Source organism: Thermobia domestica, chromosome 6, assembly GCF_964235325.1.
Source record: "Thermobia domestica chromosome 6, izTheDome1.hap1.1, whole genome shotgun sequence".
In the NCBI taxonomy this organism is placed as follows: domain Eukaryota; kingdom Metazoa; phylum Arthropoda; class Insecta; order Zygentoma; family Lepismatidae; genus Thermobia; species Thermobia domestica.
In genome coordinates, this window is record NC_137459.1 from 164,618,379 (window position 1) to 164,642,744 (window position 24,366).

The 24,366-nt window shown below is 36.6% G+C and overlaps 1 protein-coding gene across 1 annotated transcript in view; it reads right to left on the bottom strand.

The window, feature by feature from the left end:
- Window positions 1–24,366, bottom strand: part of LOC145688305 (uncharacterized) — a 1,380,532-nt gene that overhangs the window by 438,287 nt on the left and 917,879 nt on the right. The window lies entirely within an intron of this gene.

Consider the following 24,366-nt stretch of genomic DNA (forward strand, 5'->3'; position numbering starts at 1 on the left):
AAACTTTTGTTTTTTAAAAATGTTTTAGTTCGACAAAATTTTGTTTCAATTTTTTTAGTTCGAAATTTTTTTTGGGTTCGAAAATTTTTTGTTTGAAAATTTTTGTTTAAAATTTTTTTAGTTTTGAAATTTTTTTTTAGTTCGAAAAATTTTTAGTTTAAAATTTCTTGCACTCTGTGGAACCGTTTCGAAAAGAATCGGAGCAGTTTAGATAAGAAAAATCTGGCAACACTGTTTCCATTAATGAAGCGCTTACTGAGCAATAAATCGCTTAAACTCACAACAATGTGTTATAAGAAATCTACAAGCGACACCTCTCTTTCACCATTGTTACTTCCAGAGACATAGGCTACTAATTCAAGGACAGGATCTCCATCAAGGTAAAAAAGCTGGTAATCATCATATCTGCCAAAGAGAACGATAATATTTAATGTAAACTTCAGTACAATATCATGATACCATAAAAGGGTTATTTAAGGATGTGGTTGAACCCTCCATGGGAACTTTAAGGTACCAAAAAGGGGAACTAAATTCTAAAATCCAGGATCACCGACATATCGCTCTATATTTCACTCATGGGCTGTGGGGGTGCTAAGATCATGTGACTTCTATCAACCAATCAAAATTGATGTACCAAAACATTCATCTTACCTGTAAAAGGAAACAAATGAGTGAGGGGTATTCCCATGTAATCTGTTCACCGTGTGGTGGGTCTAAAATCATGTGACCTCTATCAACCAATCAGAATCGAGATACCAAAGTGTACATCAGAAAGGACACCCTAATTTCAAAAATCCTAGGATCTAAAATCACGTGATCTCTATCATCCAATCAGAATCAAGGTACCAAAGCACTCATCTTACCCGTAAAAGGAAACGAATTAGTAATGGATTTCCCCGCAAGGGTAAAACATGACGTCATACCATGTGACCTGTTCACCGTGTAGCGGGTCTAAGATCATGTAACCTCTATCAGCCAATCATAAGCACTCATCTTACCCGTAAAAGGGAACGAATTTTCAAATATCCCTGGGTCTAAGATCATGTGACAGCTGTCAACCAATCAAAACACACATCTTACCCGTAAAAGGGAACAATTTTCAAAAATCCCGGTCATAAAAGAGAATGAGGGATTTCCCCGCAGGGTGACTCATGACGTCATACCACGTGACCTGAAAATTTGAATTTCCCGCGTGGGCGGGGCCTAACGTCACGTGACCTCTCTCAGCCAATCAGAATCGAGAAAATTTTTGCTGACTCGACGTAATATACGGGGGGGCCTACTACTACAATCTACTGCGATTTATATTTGACAGTTTGAAGACAAACGTTTTAACAAAGTACTACAAATACAGCCATAAAACAAAGGTACTAAACTGATTTGTAAGTACAGTATATTTTATATGCCTTAACAAGTGTTTTAAAAGACATAGAGGATGAAAAATTTGGTGAGAAACAATGCTATTATTCAATTTGGATTTCATTCGCTCTCTTAGTGTAATACAATAATTGTTTTTTTTTTTTTTTTTTTTTTGTCACGAATAAAAATAAATATTTTCGTCAGGAAACCATAAAGAAATTAAGTGAAATTTCAAAGAAAACCAATCTTGTATAGATAGGTTCTGTATACAAGGTCTTAAATTTAAATATAAGGTAACCAAGAAAAGTTTTGTTGCTTTTTCACCCACCACCTTCGAACATCGATATGTCACCTAACCCGGAAGTTCAAATATAAAACGTTCTGGAAAGCCATGCAATCCATAGTGGTAGAACTTGGTGCGCCGTGAAACGAAGAAAGTATCAGGTGCATTTTGGACTTTTACTAGGGATTTGAACTGGCGTTCTCTAAGGTGATTGTCCAAAGAATGGAACAGGTGACAATCAGACGGCGCAATACCCGGGCAATATAGTGGTTGCAATATTGTTTCCCATCCAAGGCGGAAAATGGTGTCCTGAGTCATCCTAGCCACGTGGGACTTAGCGTTGTCCCGTAAACGAGGACCCATTTGCAATTAAGAAGTGATGGCTCCAGAATTTTGAGTTTTTGTTGAGCAAAGCTCAACTGCTGACAGTACACAGTTGCATTAATACTCTGACCAGCTGGTAGCAGTTCCCGATGCACGATGCACCAAACACACAGAAGGACCTTCTTCTGGTTCAGTGCTGGTTTCTGCTGTTTTGAAATCGGTTCATGGTATGCTAACCAATGATGACGGCGCCGTGGAGCTTCGTATAGCACACACTTTTTATCACATGTCAACGTCCTGTCCAGAGATGGCTCCGAAACAGTAAATAAACACAGGCGACTGCCGCGTTGCCTTCTGGCCCGGAGTCAAAATATGAGAGACTCATCGACCCAACTTGTAGTGCTTCACAAGTTGATGGATGTGCTGCCGAATGGTTTCACCACATACTGGATTGTAGTCCCAGTTCCTCTTTGTACATTTGTTGGTCTTCTGGCACGTGGTGTTTTCGGGTGTTTCGTCATCGTTCTTAAACTTGTTAAACCATCGCTGCAATGTCCGCGTCGTCACGACACCCTCACCAAAGGCCTGGTATATTTTCTGACCCGCTATAGCGGCGTTTGACCTCCATTTGAACACGTTCAGCATACATGCTCTTATGACGCTCTGTGGATGTCACATGTTCCCTCTGTCTTTACGCAAGTTCACGGTTTGTCTGAATTGCCACAACCAGGTAGTATGTTGGATATACCCACACCAACAACTGACGTTCGCCTTATCTCCACTTGCATTCAACTCACAGTGTGAGGTCCAATTGAACACAGACCTCCACGAAAAGGGACAGAACTTTCTTGGTTACCTTTATAGTTATGCACAAAAGTATAGCGTTTGGTCCCGGGAAGTAGTTCTTGATTAATCATAATAAAAACTATCTTCAATATAATTTATGGATAATAATAATAATAATAATAATAATAATAATAATAATAATAATAATAATAATAATAATAATAATAATAATAATAATAATAATAATAATAATAATAATTGTAATAGTAATAGTAATAAGCTAAAATAGTGTGTTTAGTCTTCCAGAAATAAATCAAAATTTTCCTTTCTTTCAGGCCTCAAAAACACTAGCAGCAACACATTTTTTTGGCTTTGTACATTGTAGCTGCCCCCCCCCCTCAAAAACGACGGGCCCCCTTACACAAACCTGCTGGCTACACCCCTGTTGGTACCAGTACTTAGCACGATTTATCGATATTTGTAAAGAAAATTATGTATTAGCTGGCACCGACACAGGAACCACATTCTGATAGTTTAGCATATGCCACACAAAAAAGAAAACTTGGGAACGGAAAACAAATCCCCCTGAACTGATTTGCTTGGTTGCTCCTTATAGTCGAGAATATCCTCCCAAACGTAATCAGAAGAATATTTACGGGGCTTGAGACTCTCAAGCGGAAGTCCACCCAAATTACATGATTTTCTTTTTTAATCTAATGTTAGTCATGCCTATGCGTATAAGCCTAAATCCCGCCACCCGCCCCAAAAAAAGTCCAATGATTTCTAAAACGAAATCTGAGCTTTTCTGAGTGAAGCCTCTGTTAAACTAATTTTCTGGTTCCGTCACTGTTCGTAATTTATTTTCCAACAATAAATCCATTCCAGCATCTACCTAAATAGGAAATTTACCTAAAATTAGAATGCAGGAGGTACCAGCAGTAGTAATTTCCTATCTAAGGGGTTACTTTGCACCGATGGAAAGTAACCCCGATTAAACGCTGATACCTCATTCTACCAATTTTATGTTTTACGACTTTAAAACGTCTCACACTTCAATTTCAACTTTTGGTTCTAAGTACCACTATACACAGTAGTATTCTACGAAACCGACTTAGCTTTGACGGAAATTCCTGTAGGTGATATTTTTCAAATGTTCTCGGCCTTTACAGTGACTTATTTCCATATTCCTAAAAGAACAAACCCTACCGGTAATTAGAACGGAATTTAACCGCCAATAATATAGCCAAAATGCAGTTATATGTTCTATGTTACAGTGGCAGTTGAAAGTTTCTCTTTACAGTTCATTGTTTTACCGACAGAGGACTGTGCAACTCTTTTCATATTTTGTGCAAAGTAACCCTGTCTTACGGACTTACGGTGTATATACATAGATATATAATTCGATACTCGAATATTTGATTTTTCCCTCCGTCCTATATATATATATATATATATATATATATATATATATATATATTAGTATGGAGGGAAAACATTGAATTTTAAAGTATCGAATTTTAATAGGGCTCAGAAGTTGCATATTTGCGTGATAATTAGTGAAAAAAAAAAAACGAAAATAATCTTCAATTCGCACAAGCGGCCTAAAGTTAGGAAAGGATGACAAAAAAAAACAAAATTTACCTTTATGAAAAAAAATCAGATTTTCGAGTATCGAATTCTAATATGCTCAAAACCTATTTACAAGTATCGAATTCTAATAGATTATTTATGTGCTAAAATTTAAAAAAAAATGTAACTAAGACACCAAAATTAAACATTTGCGCAAGAAATATACATATTATTTTTTTCGTTTCTATGGTGTGCAAGTACTTTATTTTAGTCATGTGAGGTCATGTTTATTAATAGTTCGTTAATGTGCGTAATTTTATACATTTATTTTCATGATGATTTTGCAGCTCTTCGCTCATTTTTATTTTTCCCCTTGAAATGGCCCATAATTCACCACGAGGATGTGGCTGCAATTCGAGTTTCACCCACACTCTATCCAACAATACTATCAATTATGATGTGCTAAATCATGTTGATTAGGTCAAGGACGTTATCTTAAATTCAGATGTATTTAAAATCAAATTTTGGCATTTTGAGTCTTGACAGCAAAGTTGCTTTAATGTAGCCATCTCAGTTTTCTTGTCCGCACACCTTTCCTGCAGATCCTGTGACACGTTCGACACAATTTTCAACTTCTGAGTATGGCATGGAAAATTTAAGTCAAACTCATTAGCAGATTTGTCATGCATAATCTGTTGTCAATCTTTCGAGCACTGGAGAGGGCGACAGCTTATATATATTTTTTTTAAATCTCTCAACTTAATGTAGTCCGCGGCATCAAAATTTATTAAAGGTGCCATACAATTTCTAATAGATTTCCTTTTCGGATCTTGATTTCTTACCTCTAGTACTCTTCTGAAACTCAACTCTCGTACGTGTTGTCTCTTATCCACTGTCATAGCTAACAATATGTTCTCTGGATGACAGAAGAACGTGTTTCTCTCAATCACAGGATCGATGATCCTTTTAATGTTGTCTGGCAAATGTCTAATTGTTTGAACCTCTTTCAAAATATGTTTAGGCACATGTTTCACTGACTCTGTAGGTCGAACCAGACAGGAGCATATGTCTTTATAATGTAGTTTGCAAGCACTTTGAGTTCGTTTGTAAGATTTGTTTGAAAAACGTACAACTGTAATAACCGGTTTGCACATGTCAGCCATCGAAAATAACTGGGAGGTCCTGGATCTGTTATAGCTCCACCTGAAGCACACTGCCATATATGAATTGATATGTTAGAAATTGTATGGCAACTTCAAGAAATGTTCATGCCGCGGACTACATTAACCTGATATATTGAAAAAAAATGTAAGCTGTCGCCCCTCCAGTGCTCGAAAGATTGACAACAGATTATGCATGACAAATCTGCTAATGAGTTTGATTTAAATTTTCCATGCCATACTCAGGAAGCTGAAAGTTGTGTCGAACTTGTCACAGAGTCTGCAGGAAAGGTGTGCGGACAAGAAAACTAAAATGGCTACATTAGAGCAACTTTGCTGTCAAGACTCACAATGCCAAAATTTGATTTTAAAAACATCTGAATTTAAGATAACGTCCTTGACCTAATCAACATGATTTAGCACATCGTAATTGATAAGAAGGTTGAATAGAAAGTGGGTGAAACTCGAATTGCAGCCTCCTCATCGTGGTGAATTATGGGCCATTTCAAGGAAAAAAATAAATATGGGCGAAGAGCTGCAAAATCATTATGAAAATAAAATGTATAAAATCACTCACATTAACGAACTATTAATAAACATGACCTTGCATGACTAAAATAAAGTACTTGGACTCTATAGAAAAGAAAAAAAAAAAAACAGTATGTATATTTCTTGCGCAAATGTAAATTTTGGTGTTTCTTTTATTATTACATCTTTAAACTTTAGGCTGTTTGCGCGAAATGAAGATCCAAAGTGTGATTATTTTCGTTATTTTTCCATTTATTATCACACAAATACGTAACTTCTGAGCCATATTAGAATTCGACATTCGAAATTTCGATTTTTTTCTCCCCATCTTGATACTGTATGTATGGATTACTTTGCAGGGTTAGTTACAAAGGCAGGGCTACTTTGCACAAAATGTGAAAAGAGTTGCACAGTCATCTGCCGGTAAAACAATGAACTGTAAAGAGAAAGTTTCAATTGTCACTGTAAGATAGAACATGTAACTGCATTTTGGCTATATTATTGGCGGTTAAATTCAGTTCTAATTACCGGTAGGGTTTCTTGTTTTAGGAATATGGAAATAAGTCACTGTAAAGGCAGAGAACATTTGAAAGATATCACCTACAAGAATTTCCATCAAAGCTAAGTCGGTTTCGTAGAATACTACTGTGTATAATGGTACTTTGAGCCAATAGTTGAAATTGAAGTGTGAGACGTTTTGAAGTCATAAAACAGATAAAATTTGGAAAAAAAGGAGGTTTCAGTGGGGTTACTTTCCACCGGTTTCATCGGGGTTACTTTTCACCTGTTCAAAGTAACCCCTTAGATAGGAAATTACTACTGCTGGTACCTCCTGCCTTCTAATTTTAGGTAAATTTCCTATTTAGGTAGATGCTGGAATGGATTTCTTGTTGGAAAATAAGTTACGAACAGTGACGTAACCAAAAAAATTAGCTTAACAGAGGCTTCACTCAAAAAGGCTTAGTTCTCTTTTTAGAAATCATTGGACTTTTTTTTTGGGGGGGGGGCTTATCTAATAGGAATGACTAACATTAGATTGAAAAATAAATCTCAATACTAAAATTTTGTTTTTAAAAATCTGAATTTAAGATAACGTCCTTGACTAAATCAACATAATTTAGCACATCCTAATTCATAAGAGAGTTGTCTAGAATGTGGGGAGAACTCGAATTGCAGCCACCTCCTCGTGGTGAGTTCTGGGCCATTTCAAGAAAGAAGAAAAAAACGTCGAGAAATGGGCCAAGAGCTACAAAATCATTATGAAAATAAAATGTGTAAAATTACTCACAATAACGAATTATTAACAAACATGACCTCACACAACTAAAATAAAGTACTTGGACGCTATAGAAATAAAAAAAAAGTAATATGTATATTTATTGCGTAAATGTAAATTTTGGTGTTTTTTATCATTTTGTTTCAAATTTTAGGACGTTTGGGCCAACTAAAGGTCCAAAGTGTATGCTATTTTTATTTTCCAATTATTTAGCACGCAAAAACGTAACTTTTGGACCCTATTAGAATTCGATACTCGAAAATCTGATTTTTTTGCATAAAGGTAAACTTTAGTGTTTTTGTCATTTTTTACAGATTTTGGCCGCTTGCACGAATTGAAGATTCAAAGGGTCAACTTTCTTGTTATTTTCCATTGATTATCACACGAATACGCAACTTTTTGAGCTCTATTAGAATTCGAAACTCGAAAATTTGATTTTTTCGCTCCACCCTAATCTACGAGTATATTATAAAATTGAAAGTGACGATGTTTGTTACTCTTAATGTTTTGAACCGCCCAACCGATCTCGATCAAATTTTCAACGTAGATGCAGCAAGGATCTGGAGTGTTTTTTTTATTATTATTATTCATTTTGACAGTAGAATATAAGGGAGGAGGAGGATGGGGAGATAGAAAAAATAAATAAAACCTCTTTCACATCTCTTCGCTAACAGCCCCAAGATCTTCCGGGAAGTGGTCTAGGTTGGAATGAAGAATGTGCAATTTCAGACTCATTCTACACCCTAACTTTCATGTGATCCTACATCGACATCACTACTGTCTGGTATTGCTCATCCTCTACATTTCCTAGGATTTTTGTCATGACGTTCTTCATTGAAATACATACAGCAAGCTGCACAATATTGATAGTCTATTCGAAGTTTTGGTCTTTCTAAAGCTTTATAATTTGTGGCTCATCAAAAATGACTTCCTTGACCTTTACATCTGATAAGTATGAAAACTTGCTTGCAATGTAATGAACACAGGGACTACTTTTTCCCCAAACCCTCAATAGGCTCATTCATGATTCTCAATTTGATGAGTAGCAGCAGTAAAATAACTTTTTGTGAGTCAACTAGGACAGAATTTGTAATTCTTTTTTACAGCCAGAGCCAACAGCTGTCTTTTGAGCTAGGTAGGTGACCAGTGTTTGTTTGTCTCTAGCTTTGCTGCCCCACTTACTTAAATAAAGGAAATTTCATGTCGCCTGCTTGTTGTCCTAATAGAATACCACATAGCTTGAAATCACTACACACATACCTCCTGTGCTCATGATATTTGAATTTTCCAAAAGCACTTTGCATTATGGTGCTTTTTTAAATGAAACGGTGTGTACCACAGCTATCGAAGCTACAACGTTTCCGTTATGGAGTAGTGCAGCCTTCAAAATCCTTTTAGACTAATTCACAAACAGCCTCCAATCTTCAGGCTTGTAATCATTCTCCAGCTGTTACCAAATCTCGAATCTTACAGCAGTATGTCAGATCATCTTCCTTCCTGAACTGCATATTTCTATGTCTATACCAGTAAAAGGCAAGGAGTTTTTTTTTTCAATCGTGAACCTAGCAGCTTACTTTTTCTTTTCTTCTTGAGACCAAAGTCTTGTATTAGATTACTCAACTCCGAATGGCTAAACAATTCCGGATTCACTGCTCCTGTGGTTGATGGAAAATCCGTATCAACTTGCTCGTCTTCGGAATTTGAGAAAGCTTCAAAATCAAGTAAATTGGCATTAGAATGTCTGTTCCATCAAAGTTGAATATTGTAAGATGATAATAAGCATGTAATAATGTGTCATATTTGTAAATAATGTCAGCTACATTTAATTCACTAGCTGCTATAACATAAGATTCAAGATCTGGAATACACAAACTAAGTGCAGCTAAAAAATAAAGTAACAAGAATTGACGAGATTCGAACCTAGGAACAGGGTAGGATTCCGGTTCACTGATACATCATCTAACAACCCAGGACATAAACATGACTATTTGTAAGTTATAAATTCACATCCAAATAACACCATTCTGTGCATGTACTATTCCTTTCTTTGCTCTTTTTTCTCTTCAAAAACGTATCATATTCACGGCGATTTGTTTCATTTTCCATTAGGACTTCGAAAGAGATGAGCTGTATCTGAATATATTGTTTCCTTTATCAGACAGTTCTACTAAACACAACTCAATTCACACAGCAGTAAAAAAATAATAATAAAAAAATAAATCTTACTGAGTTAGAAAATGGTCCTAAAATGGGTAAACTGCATCATCACCTTGAACGGTGGCATAACTAATGGGTGCGCGGCATGAGAGGTCCACGGCGAAAGGGGACCCATTTACGTTTCGTAATTTCACTTTGAAGGTTTTTTTTTTATATAATTTCACACTTTTTCCTCAATATCTAAAATACACATTACTTTAGTCATAGATTTAAAAAGAAGTTATGATGGTGCTACAGACTGTGAATTTACTCAAAAGATTTATCACCTCTTTACTCCAACAACTTTAATAAACAATAAGAAGGAAAGATTGCGTGAAATTTCAACTTAGAATGGATTAGCTAAAGTTTTAATCTTAGATAACTGTTATTGCTAATAGTGTTTCGCATCTGTTTAGAAACTACTTTTTAATAGTAACTGTATCTCACTTTTTCTGTAACGAGAGCAACACCTAAGCTAGCATTCAATGAACTAAACGCTATTAAAACCTATATTCATAGCGCAATGGTGCAGATGAAATTGAGCTCTTTGACAGTCTTCAGCATGGAAAGCGAAAAAGCCACCATATTGATATTGAAAAAGTAGTCAACGAATTCATCTCCGAAAAAGATCACCCGCACAGTTGTTTTTCAGATGGTAATTTATAGGTATACTTAAATTGGTTGAAATTCCTCCATAGTTGTAGGGGCGAGACACTGATACCATCCCCAATATAATGGGGGAAGGTGCCTTGTAAAAGTAGTCAAATACGAACGATATTAGTGTCGGACTCATAGTTTTCGGGGACGCGAAGATGAATAGTTACACTGGCGACGCTGCTTAAGTCCCAGTTAAGCCTTGGTTGGCATGTTGGTCTGAGTGGGAGGGTGATAGGCAAAAATAATCCAAAACAACCTATGTTTATGTCTAATGCAAAGTTTTCGGGATCGCTGACATAAATAGTGCCATTCCAGATGTAGTACATGTCCAAGCTCGGCCCCATTGACGTGGGGTTCAGAGGAGAGAACCAATGAATATTTCCGAACAGTTCCTTTGGCATGAGTTTCAATACACTGAGAGTGAAAAGTGTTAATCTCCAATACTGGTATGACAATCGGACCTATCAGTGATATGATTTCCGAGAGTTGTCGTTGCTCCAGGGAGGCATTATCCGCTGACCATTCCCTAAAACCGTCGCTGCTGTGCAAAGGTATAGACAGGTATTTATTTCAGGAATCGAAAGCTTTTTTTTTTTTTTTTTTTTCAAATTCAATATGAGGACATACTGTACTAAAATGTCTAACATTATCCCTAAAATTAGGTGAAATTTACAGAAATGTAGTGATATCGGGGGCCGGGCTCTGGACCGCCAGGGCCTATATCCTGTGAATGTCCCTGCTCCTCTCAATCTTCATAAGCTTCACTTCAAATGTACAAGGCACAAGAAGTAATAAGAAATGTAGAACATAGAAAAAAACATAAATAGAAAAATTTATGTATTTATAACTAGAAAGTAGAAAATAATTACAAACTAAAGTTGAAGAACATTCTTTTTTTTTTTTTTTTTTTTTTTTAATAATCACACTTGAAAGCAAAAATATACTTTTAAAACCATTTTCCATTTATGCAGGGCTAAATACAAGTGATGAGCGCTCATCTGGAGTGCCACTATTCATATCTTCGAACCAGAAAACTATGAACTCAAAACCAATATATTTCATATTCCATTGTATTTTTAACGTGTCACCCCATCCCCTCCTAGGAATAGTTACAGTGTCTTACCCTCCACAGTAAATTGTTCAGATGATCATTTATACTTGTACTAAATTAGTTTGAAATTCTTCCAGGAGTCCATGTTGTAACGTACGGTCCACTGTACTTTTTTTTTCTGAGTCAAACTTTTTGTATATACAGTAACAGCGGATTTTTTATTACCGTCCGATTGTCGTCGTTGTGCAAACATTCATCATGATGTGGCGTAGGGAAATGAATTACATTAAGGATGAAAATTTTAATATTAAATTTGAAATATCACAAGTTAAAGAAAAACATGTAATAACAAATATCATATTTGAATATAATTCCGGCTAAAATTAGCTGTGGCTACATTTACTTCAAAATTGAAGTTGTGGAGTGCACAGTGTGAGCGTGGCTAGAAGAAAAAAAAATCAATATGATCGGTCAGGATTCGAACCTAAGGCCATCCAAGTAGGATTCCCTTACTCTAACGACTTTTCTAACAGACAATGAAGCAAAGTTTTTGGCACTACTTTGTTATATGGTTCTATCAAATATAACTTAATTGACACAATAGTAGCAAACTTTCACTGTCTTAAAAAGTTTTCATGAACAAGGGGAAGTTCATTATATAACCTGTAATTAAGCTACAAGAAGTCTGCATCCCATCTGAACGGCGCATCCACCGAGTCTGCAATATCCCATTCTACTGGTTAAACAAAACTAAACGACTAACTGCTTAGAATTCGGTGTGGCTGAATGTATAGCCCTCGCCACTGGTCTAGTGACTAGCGCGTGCGCTTTTGATGTACGGGTTCCGGGTTGGATTCCCGGTTGAAGAACCTTTGGAATTTTAACTGTCCTCGATGTTTCTGTGTTCATGTTCCTGTCGTTCTAGGTTATTGGAAAAACCGAGTAAAAAGCGAGTAAAATAAGTAGAAACCTATTAATAAGTAGTTAAGAAAATTAATGAGGCATGTTCGGTGAATCAGTTAACTTTTTTAAAAAAAAATGTATAAAGTCATGATTCGATACCTAAAAGGTTCGTGGTTCGAAACTAGTCTCGCAACCTGAACGTTTCTTAATTCCCCAGATCTCTCCTTTCGTAATCATCTGATGCTCTAAAAAGAGTTCCACATCTTAATTCGACAACTGCTTAATTTGATCCTCGCAGTTCGGAACCTTTCCTTCTTCTGTTTCAAAAAATCAAAATTTTCGTCATAATACGGATGCTGTCCCATCATTTTTTCTCTAATTCTAAACTTGTATATGTAAATTATCCCTGTTTGTCTCCATATGTGAATCTCTCTCTCTCAGTGTCGTCCATGAACTCATGTGGCTTTGGATGGAACCTTTGACTCTTGAAACTAAATATAAACGCTCTAGCAATGTGTTATCGTAACTGTATAGGTTTCTTGCTAAAAGCAGCCGTATTTTAGATTTTATCCGGGGCGGGGAGATTCTACGTCGACATACTAATTTAACTTTTTTTTTTTATTAGTGTATTGCTATACATGTGATCAAACAATATGCATTTATCAAGGTAAGGAAGGGGAGAATTACACCCTCCTGTCCTGCCCAAATGACGCCCCTGGAACATTTATATGGAATTATTGAAAAGAAATGAATAACACTCATTTCTGTCAGTAGCTTTTCAGAGTTCTGAAGTCGCATTACTGGCTTTGGAAACACAAAACCTACTGCTGTGATTAGCAATTTCCATAGATTTCACAAGGAGCATCTTCCTACCTTGCAGTCTTTGAAGAAGGGAAAGAATGCAAATAAATGCGTTTATGAAACTATGGGTACATCTTGTGACATTTCTTTTTAATCAAGCTCTAGAAAGGCATTTCAGAACATGGATAAGCTTGCATATGTGCATTATTTTTATTTATATTAGTTTCATTTTTTTGTATATAGTTTAGTGGTTTAGTGAATTCTTTGTGATTCTTTTAGTGATTTTTCTAGTGAGTTTTAGTGAGTTGTGTTTGCATTGGCTGGCAACAGTGCCTTCAGTGTGCTGTTCAAGTGTGTCTGTACATTCGAAAATGTGCGGCGAAGTACAACTAGTCAAGCATATTCATTCATAGTTTTAGAAAAGCATATTTTTCATAGTTTTTAGAGAAGCACTCATGTTCATTCATAGACAAGATTTACATGTTCTTAACAGTGTTTTAGAGTGCTACTCAGTTTATGTGTGACCGAAGACAAAGTATGACAGGTTAGCAAGCAACCATGTGGTTTAGCAGCAAGCAAGCAACAATTACTGCAGAAACAAGTTAAGATAAGTAATTCATTGTACTAACCTTTAAGTATTATATCAATCATTATGTTAACATACGAACAAAGCATGTCATGTTTATTATATTAACGCATGTACCTTTGAATAAGAATTGAAGCAAGTAACAGCTAAATTATTCGTTAAGTCTTATTTCTCGTTCCTTCATGATATCCGGGTGAATCAGTAAAATGGGTTTAATCATACAGTTCATTAGCTGTGGTTGTGATATGCGTGATTTGTAAATAAAGTACATAAACATATCACCCCTTCATACATCATCATTTTTTTGGTCCTCCGTCCACCGGATGTCAGAACGAGAAACGTGACTTTGCATTGTTTGTTCTCGTGTGTGTTTGTGTGGGTGCTGCTGTCATAAGCAGGACAAAGCTGTTCATATTAGTACAGTGGTGTGTGTGCATTCAACCCAGCTGAATTCAAGGTTACACGTTTGTAGGTCACTCAGAAGTAAAAAAAAAAAGAAAAAAAAGAAAAAGAAAAGAAAAGAAAAATTATTGTCAGCGGTTTGAGTAGTTAAAAAAAAAAGAAAGACAAACAATGGCAGAAGTGCAGTTGGGTCAATTAATTAAGAAACGTGCTTCGGTCAAAGGTCAGGCAACAAGAATACAGACATTTCTTCAAAAACTACAGAATGAAAATAAACCTAGCATACAAGAAGCAAGAACGAGGTTAGTTGCACTTGAAGGGGTTTTTATTAAGTTTGATGAGATACAGTCAGAAATAGAGCTGTTGGATGAGACGGGTGAACAAGAAACGCACAGAATTACATTCGAGGAACTGTATTATGATTCAAAGGTTAAGTTACAAGAATTTATTGATAGTTTTGAACAAAAAACGGATTCAGGGACAGCAAATAACAAAGCTGGAAATTCTAGTAGTAGTTCAGTACAATTGCCTAAAATTTCCTTGCCCACATTTTGCGGTAAATACGAGGAGTGGTCGCCCTTTAAGGACATTTTCATTTCCCTTATTCACAATAACGAATCATTAAGTACAGTTTGTAAGTTTCAATATTTGCGCACATCACTCAAGGGAGAAGCGTTTACATTAATAGCAAATCTGCCAACGGTAGAAGTAAATTACGAAATTGCATGGAAGCTTCTTGTTGAACGCTACGAAAACAAACGGTTGATAGCTTCGACATATGTACGAGGGTTGCTCAATATCAAGCCAGTGATGAAAGAAAACGCTAAAGACATTAGACAATTTGTAAATACTGCACGTAGTAATTTTCAAGCCCTTGAAGCATTGAATTTGGACAAACCTTTGCATGACGTACTCCTAACACAACATTTAGTAGAAAAACTTGATTCGACAAGCAAAAGGGAATGGGAAGCTGAACAAAGTAGTGACTCCTTTCCATCGTTATCGGAATTATTTTCATTTTTAGAAAGTCGTTGTCAAATGTTAGAAAACATTCGTCCTACTCAATCTGAAGGTACTTATGACAACAAAAGTGTAGATTCCAAAGCAAAAAGAAAGAATAACAGTCAAGTGAGTTCGTTTGTTACTGTGCTTCCAAATGCATGTAATATTTGCCGTAGCAAAGAAACGCATGCTGTTTTTCGTTGCCCAGAATTTCTGAGTGCCAACATTAATCAAAGAAAGGAGCTCGTGAAGCAAAATAAATTATGTTTTAATTGCTTAGGTAATAAACATCAAGTAAGAGCATGCAAATCAAGTACTTGTAAGAAATGTAATTTTAAGCATAATACACTGTTGCATGAAGATACTACTCAGGAGGCTACTAACAAAGACAGTTCAAGCAAAACAAATAACAATAATACTAACGTACCTAAAGTTAAGGAACAGAATCAGGTTAAGGTTCAACCACAGGACTCTTATTGCTCATTTAAGATTAATTATGGTCAGCAAGTCTTATTAGCAACAGCGTTAGTTAACGTAACAGACACTAAAGGTCGTTTTCAACAATGCAGAGTGTTATTAGATGCAGCGTCTCAATCGAATTTTGTAAGCGAAGCTTTAGTTCATAGATTAGGCCTCAAGAAAACGAAAAATCGTGTTCCCATTAGAGGTATCAATTCTGTAACCTCCGAAGCTCAGCACAGTGTTGAAGTTCATATTTATTCAAGAACATGTGATTTTAATGCAGTGGTCGATTGTTTAGTATTACCAAACATTACAGGTTGCATACCTTCTAAGGATATTGATTACAGTAATTGGAACTTGCCAAAGGATATTTGCTTAGCCGATCCAAATTTTCATCGCTCGTCGTCAGTAGACATGCTTATAGGTGCGGGGTTATTCTACAGTCTCCTCGAGCCAGGCCAGAAGACTAGAAAAGGAAATTATCCAGTTTTGCAGGAAACGAAGCTAGGATACGTTGTCGTCGGAAATATGCCTTCAATACCCGAAGAAGCCAACCAGTCGGTAATTTCATGTTTTTCTCAGATGGAGACAGACTTGGATACACAATTGAGAAAATTCTGGGAACTCGAAGATCTTCAGACTAAGATTTACACGCCGGAAGAAGAAAATTGTGAGAAGCATTTTTTAAAAAATACAACCAGAAATGGAGATGGAAGATTTATTGTCAAATTACCAAAGAAGGAAGAGAATGCAGCTTTAGGAGAGTCTTACAACATGGCACTACAAAGATTTAAGCAGCTTGAAAGAAGATTGCTACAAAATCCTGAGTTTCATAAACAATATGCCGCCTTCATGGATGAGTATTTAAGTTTGGGTCACATGCGAAAAGTTACAGAAGACGTGAACAGCAGCAGCAGTTGTTATCTTCCACATCATCCTGTATTCAAGATGGACAGTACAACAACTAAATTAAGAGTGGTTTTTGATGCAAGTGCAAAAACGTCTAATGGCAAATCATTGAATGACATTCTTCAAGTTGGGCCAATTGTTCAAGATGACTTGTACTCCATTATTTTAAGGTTTCGGTTGTATCCAGTTGCATTCACAGCAGACTTAGAGAAAATGTACCGCCAAATATTAATTCATGATGAGGACAAGGGTTTACAACGCATCCTTTGGAGAAATTCAGTAGAAGAACCGATCCAGTCGTATGAGTTACAAACAGTGACGTACGGGACTTCGTCAGCATCCTTCTTGGCAACAAGATGTCTGAAGCAAATAGCGGAGGAAAATTCCAAGGAATTTCCAGAAGCAGCAGAAGTAATAAAACACAATTTCTACATTGATGATGTGTTAAAATCAGTACCAAACGTGTCAAAGGCCTTAGAACTACAGAAGGATCTTATTAATATTTTAAGCAGAGCAGGTTTCAAGCTTTGTAAATGGAGTTCTAATAAAGAAGAAGTACTTCAAGGAGTTCCTGAAGACGTCAGGGAAAAACAACAGCCAATCATACTTGGTCAGCAAGACGGTGTTAAGACTTTAGGAATAGCATGGATTCCATTAACAGACAAACTTATAATTTCGAACAAAATTTGTAAACACGGAACTGCAGTAGAAAGTAATGTTGCAATGACAAAAAGACAAGTCGTCAGCATAGTGTCATCTATCTTCGATCCATTAGGTCTAATCGCTCCAATTGTCATCAAATACAAGAATTTCTTACAGAAGTTGTGGAAGACAGGGATGGATTGGAATGACTCATTAGACACAGTCCTACAAGTTGAGTGGAATCAATTAATGTCTTGGTTACCTGCGATGGCGAAGATACAAATTACAAGAAACGTAATGTCTTCGGAGAACGTTAAGGAAATTCAATTACATGGTTTTTGCGATGCAAGTGAAGAAAATTTTGGAGCAGTAGTGTATATCAGGGCTATAGACGATCAAGGAAACATTGAAGTTAATTTACTTTGTTCAAAGTCGAAGGTTGCACCAGTGAAGAAGCAAACCTTGCCTAGATTGGAATTATGTGGAGCACTGTTACTTGCGAAGCTAATAGACAAAACACTCTCCATATTGAATATAGGAGTCAGTGGTATACACCTGTGGACAGACTCGACGATAGTTTTGTCATGGATCAAATCACCTCCCAATCGTTGGAAGACATTTGTATCCAACAGGGTGGCTCAAATTCAGGGAATCACATCAATTAATCAATGGCACCACGTGCCTAGTAAAGAAAATGCGGCAGACATAGTTAGTCGAGGAGCGGAGCCCAACACTCTTATTCAGTCTCGAGAGTGGTGGCATGGTCCAGAGTTTCTTCACAGAGCGGAATGGCCATGTCAAGAACAAAATGAGCCGGCTAATATTCCAGAAGAGAAGAAAGTCATGATAAGTTTGGTGGCAGTTCATGAAACAAGCTTTATGAAAAGATATTCATCGTTAAACAAAATGTTGAGAGTAGTAGCATATTGTTTGCGATTCAAACATAATTGTCTTTCCAAGAAATTAGAAAGAAAAACCGATAGTCTTGACGCTTCGGAACTTCGTTTAGCGTTACACAGATGTATCAAGATGGTACAACATACTACCTATCATCAAGAAATATTGAACTTGCAGCAACAAATGGAAGTTTCAACAAAGAGCCCAATCAAGGATCTTTTTCCATTTCTGGACACGGAAGGAATGCTAAGAGTAGGAGGAAGATTGGAACATTCAAACTTGGAGTACGACAACAAGCACCAATTCATCCTACCTGCAGGTCATCATTTCACCCATCTGATAGTCAAAGAAGAACATAAAAGGTTGCTTCATGCAGGACCACAGCTTCTTATTGCATCTTTGCGTACCAGATATTGGATTCCAAGAGCTAAGAAGATGGTCAAGGCAATAGTACACAATTGTTTGGTTTGTTTCAAGTGGAGATCAACAAGGTCATCACAGTTAATGGGACACTTACCCAAGGAAAGAGTAAATGAAGCAAGACCATTTGTACACGTGGGAGTGGACTACGCAGGATTCTTTTATGTCAAGCCCACAATTCGCAGCAAAATTCAAATGAAGGTATATGCAGCGTTGTTCATCTGTTTAGCCACTAGAGCAGTTCACATAGAAATAGTTTCAGACTTAAGTTCTCAAGCCTTCATCGCAGCATTGAAGAGATTTATTGTTAGGCGAGGAAAATGCTTATCTATCTGTAGCGACAATTGTTCAAACTTTGTTGGCGCCAATCGAGAATTGCAACAATTTTTTGAATCCAAGACTAACAGAAAGGACATCCTGGAACACTCAGCTCAAGAAGGTTTAGAATGGAAATTCATTCCTGCCAGATCTCCTCACATGGGGTCATGGGAAAGTTCAATAAAATCCATGAAGTACCACCTACGGCGTGCAGCAGGAACAGCAAGTCTGACATACGAAGAGTTGAATACGTTACTTATTCAAATTGAAGCCATTCTAAATTCAAGACCATTGACAGCCATTTCCAACGATCCTACAGATCCAATGTATCTCAGTCCAGAACATTTTTTAATGGGAGCTACACTTCTCAGCCTTCCGGAACCAGATCTACTAGACGTGCCTATCAACAGACTAGGAAGATGGCAACGGATTCAACAAATGAAGCAGCATATTTGGAAACGTTGGTCCAGAGATTACCTCAACCAGTTACAACAAAGAAGAAAATGGAAGTCAGCTCAACCTAATTTACAACCGGGCATGGTCGTATTGTTAAAAGAAGACAATGTTCCTCCTCAAGTGTGGAAGTTAGGTGTGATTGAAGAAGTTCATCCGGGCAGTGATAATTTAGTGTGAGTGGCAACTGTGAAGTGTAAAAGTGGCATTTTTCGGCGCAGTGTTGCTAAATTAATTCCTTTGCCCCTAGAGCATTAATTGATTGTGTCCAATCAAGGAGGGGGAGGATGGATAAGCTTGCATATGTGCATTATTTTTATTTATATTAGTTTCATTTTTTTGTATATAGTTTAGTGGTTTAGTGAATTCTTTGTGATTCTTTTAGTGATTTTTCTAGTGAGTTTTAGTGAGTTGTGTTTGCATTGGCTGGCAACAGTGCCTTCAGTGTGCTGTTCAAGTGTGTCTGTACATTCGAAAATGTGCGGCGAAGTACAACTAGTCAAGCATATTCATTCATAGTTTTAGAAAAGCATATTTTTCATAGTTTTTAGAGAAGCACTCATGTTCATTCATAGACAAGATTTACATGTTCTTAACAGTGTTTTAGAGTGCTACTCAGTTTATGTGTGACCGAAGACAAAGTATGACAGGTTAGCAAGCAACCATGTGGTTTAGCAGCAAGCAAGCAACAATTACTGCAGAAACAAGTTAAGATAAGTAATTCATTGTACTAACCTTTAAGTATTATATCAATCATTATGTTAACATACGAACAAAGCATGTCATGTTTATTATATTAACGCATGTACCTTTGAATAAGAATTGAAGCAAGTAACAGCTAAATTATTCGTTAAGTCTTATTTCTCGTTCCTTCATGATATCTGGGTGAATCAGTAAAATGGGTTTAATCATACAGTTCATTAGCTGTGGTTGTGATATGCGTGATTTGTAAATAAAGTACATAAACATATCACCCCTTCATACATCATCAGAACAAACGAATGAAAGAGACAGTTTTAAAACTATAAGCCTTGTAAACTGGTTACTGTTTTTTTTCTTCGTCTGAATGGAAAGAGTATATTAGGTCATACACTGCTTTAGACAAGGAGAGGTGGAGGACGGGGGTGAGTTGGATTGAATACCAGAAGTGATAATAGTCGACGGAAAAGTGTGTTTCTGAATGCATAAGTACACGGCGCAAGAGTTTGCGCCTAAGTTTGATTTAACCTTTCTGTAACATTTTATATGCCGCTAACCATACTATGCATGCCTTTAAAATACATTAGTCTTTCCTCCCGGATCCTGGAACATTTATGGCTACTGCCATGTCACGATAGACTAGCATATAGATAAGAACACTTTTTATGAATGGCTGGAAATATTTTCCCAATGCTTTATGTTGCTTAGAACATCATATATGGGATAAAGGAAAAACATAATTCTTGCAAAAATTCTAGTGCCACACTAACATCAAGCTAACAGCACTCTAGGAAGCTTCCCCAACAATTTGATAAATATTTTGTAAGTTTATGCTGCGTAGTATAGATGATAAGATGAAATAAATAAATAATGGCCCAGCAAAGTTTGTAGGGTCGACCACGCCTAAGAAGACCGACAAATTAACTACTTAGTAAATTGCCTCCGATTGCGGAGACGCAAGCGTCAAGGAGCATTCTCAACCCCTTACAAACTTTTGTTCAAATTACCATCATATTACCATCATTTTAATTTCCGAGTTGAATTTTGTTGTGCACTTCGCAGAGGTTCGGAGTTCCATTCCTATAAAATTTGAGCAGGTTTGCACTCCGGTTTCATCTAGAACGGTACCCACCAAGCTTACGAAGTTTCTGAGCTACCGTCTCGTTTTCAAATTCCACTGTGAGCTACCAACCAAGGTAACTACAAACTTTACATTTGTTTCTTGCCTATAAACTTACATATCAAGGTTAGCCAACCGGAGCTTTAACGCGATCTACCGAAAATGTATCTGCCAGCTACTAGTAGCTTGCGATCGACGGTTTGACGATCACTGATGTAGCAGTCGGACACAAATCATTACATTTTCCCCCTAAAAACACACTTCAAATCGGATTATTGGGAGAGGAACAGTTCCCCCAGTTGTAAGAGAATGGGGCATGTCCCCCTCATCCTCTAGTGCGAGTAACATTTTGCCTATTAAATATGCAGATATGTATACAGCGTATGAAATATGAAGAATGGACTAAATTTTCTTTTGAATCAAACACGAGGTCACTACACATCATGGTTGTCGAGCTAGGTTTATAATTACATAATATTATGCTTGGAAAATCTGTTGAGTTGTTGTCGCGCTGAAGTGTATAATCTGCAAATGGAGTCACATGAAGATAAAGTCTTTGAAGTTTTAATTAGTCTTAGAAGTTAGCAGAATAAACCGTAGTTATATTAAGAATGGAATACGTATTTCATATTGCAAGCTGAAAGTTCAGTTTTTGAGAATTAAGTCTACAATTCTTCATTTAAAACAAAAGAAAACACTGAAATTGAAATCGCGAAAATTAACTCCATGTATTATTATTATTGTTATTTATTATTATTATTATTATTATTATTATTATTATTATTATTATTATTATTATTATTATTATTATTATTATTATTATTATTATTATTATTAGTTGTGGTGGTGCTGATAGTAGAAGTAGTAGTAGTAGTAGTAATAAAAGTTAAACAATAATGACAAGTGTGCACATTACATTTCAATGGCGTTTTTAGTTTTTTTTTTTTTTTGTTTTTTGTTTTGTTTTTAGATGCAGATTAGAAATTTTCAACTTCAGAAAAATAAGAAATAAAGAGCTTTCCACAGTAGCATTTGTTGTTTAGCTGAGCACCTATTGGTATCGGTTTTTTTTTTTTTTTTTTTTTTTTTTTTTTTTTTTTTTTTTTACTATTGCTTGTCTGCATCTTTAAATTTGCTGTAGGCCTATGTAGTGGTAGAACACAGAGCACAAGACTTTCATTTGCGAAAAAGAAACTTGAATTCTACCAAATCTTCTACTAAATGCTGCGTATTTTTTTTATGTTTGCAGTTGATTAGGTTAAATTTAAAAAAAACAAAAGTGGCTACATAATGACTTCTAAAAACAGCAATAGGTAGTCTTGCTAGAGAACATATTCATGAAATTGTGTGTAGAGTGCACCAGCCTGTAGCCTGAACACTTAGACAGGGAGGCCAAGATCATTTTCGTGGGGCTGAGTTGAGTGCACTTTACATTCATCCATGCATATACAACAAACAACTGAAAATTTCTAGGGGAGACAAGTTTTCAAAGGAGGATTTAGCACCCTAACCATCACTTATCTACAGGCCTGGAGTGCACACGTATCTTTAAAATAGAGTGTTTCAAATTCATAATTCAATCTTGCATCGTAGTACATGTACTTTGTAGTGAATAGTAGCTGCATACGGAAAACCTCCTTGAACAAGATAATATTTCTAGAAAAAAAAAATTAAAAAAATACCATACTAAGATATACAAAAATCCTGAAGTGGGCTCGGCGCCTCAGTAGTAGAGCGCCTACCTCTAGTGTGTGGGATTCCTGATTCGATCTGAGCTAACACCAACAAGGCTTTATGATGCACAAATACTGATGCGTGGAATTTCTAGGGGTTCTTCTGTTTTCTTCCACTTTCATTATTTCACCATTATCATCCATCTAATCATTAACGTTTTCCTTAGCCTCGGTTCCTAATCGTAGCATGTTAAACTAAAAATAATCTTGGAACGACGTGCGCCTTTTACATGAGTAAGGAGAGCTCGAACCACTAACCCCACCTTTGCTGTGTAAACGCTACTAGTGAAACATATTGCATGCGTGGGTTTTCTCAGGTTTTTTTGCCTTCCCTCCGGTCGAACTTTCCATTCCATTTGTTTTCTTCATCAACATTAAATTTAATTTCTCACATATTTTAACAAAATGATAGGGAACAATGAAACTACAACTCCCCTTTTAACCCATATAAAACGTACGTTCTGTTAACTAGAAACAACTTGAAATGAAAGCGAAATATTTTTGTTTAACGTCCCACAGTTATATCCGTTAGGCTAAGGAAAACGACGATTAATGTAAGTAAGTATACCACTGAACCGCCGTGAATGCAGAATCGTGTTTAGTGGAGTATTAAGAGTTTAACTACCGCATGATGCTAACTTCAGTGTTTCGCAACACATTAGTGAAGTTAATGATTTATATCAAATAAGGCTAGCCACCACTTCTGCGTAAGATTGTTGAAGCATATTAGGAGAAATATAGGAACGATTGTAATATTCTCTCTCCCTTTGATTTGTCCTAACGTCTTTGGAGAAAACTGAGGGAGAGCCGTGGGTTGATGTTCTGATATAAACCGTTGCTAAATTCACTGGCGTGCTTCTAAATACAGAAGTTAGCATCACGTGTTAGCCAAACTCCTAGTACGACGCTAGAAACAATTCTGAATATGGCTTACTATGTTTTTGCAGTTGAGAATAGTGAAAACAATATACGAGGTGTGTTCGAGAAGTATGGAACTTTTGGTTGGCAAAAATACTTTCATTGATTTGGAAATTCGAAACACTAATTTCCTTCAAAGCAGTCTCATTGGTAATGCACACACTTCTCCCAGTGCTCCCGCCATTGTTGGAAACACTTCTGGAAGGCAATTTTTGAAATGGTGAGCAACCGTGCCATCGTATTGTGCATAATGTCTTCACTTGACTCAAATCGGTTCTCCTTTTCATAGCATTTTCAGCTTGGGAAATTACCTGAAGTCACATGGACCCATGTCAGGTGAGAATGAAGAATGACGACACACAGGAATGTTGTGCTTGGCTATGAAAGCCTGAAATTTCGCGAACACTCTCCTCATGCTCAAATTCTTGTTCAAAACTGAATGTACCGATCCAATTGAATTGTCTCCATTTGGATATCACCAAACATATGGCAAAATTTGATGCAATATTGCTGCTCAAGATTTATTCTGGCATCTTACGAAAGAAAAAAGAAAAAAGTAAAAGAAAGAGAAAACACGAATCCGATGACCACTCACTACACGTATTCACTCGTTGGCAGACTGCCAGGGACTGACGCTTTTTGCGAACGGGGGAAAGTCCCCCGCGCTTCATTTGTTTACGCGGGAAAAATAAGTTTCGATACTAACACACCTCGTATACTGCTCCTGGTGTTACTTCCTCCACCACGTTAAGATCGAGGGAAGTGCCTCTCCCTCCACAATCTGGGCGTAAAGTAAAATTTCTTGCTTTGTTAGCAGGCTATAGCCATAAACAATCTTGAGAGATAGCTGAACAAATTGGCATCTGTCCCATTGTTACATGTTGCATGTAGGAGATGTTCTAAGGAAATCAT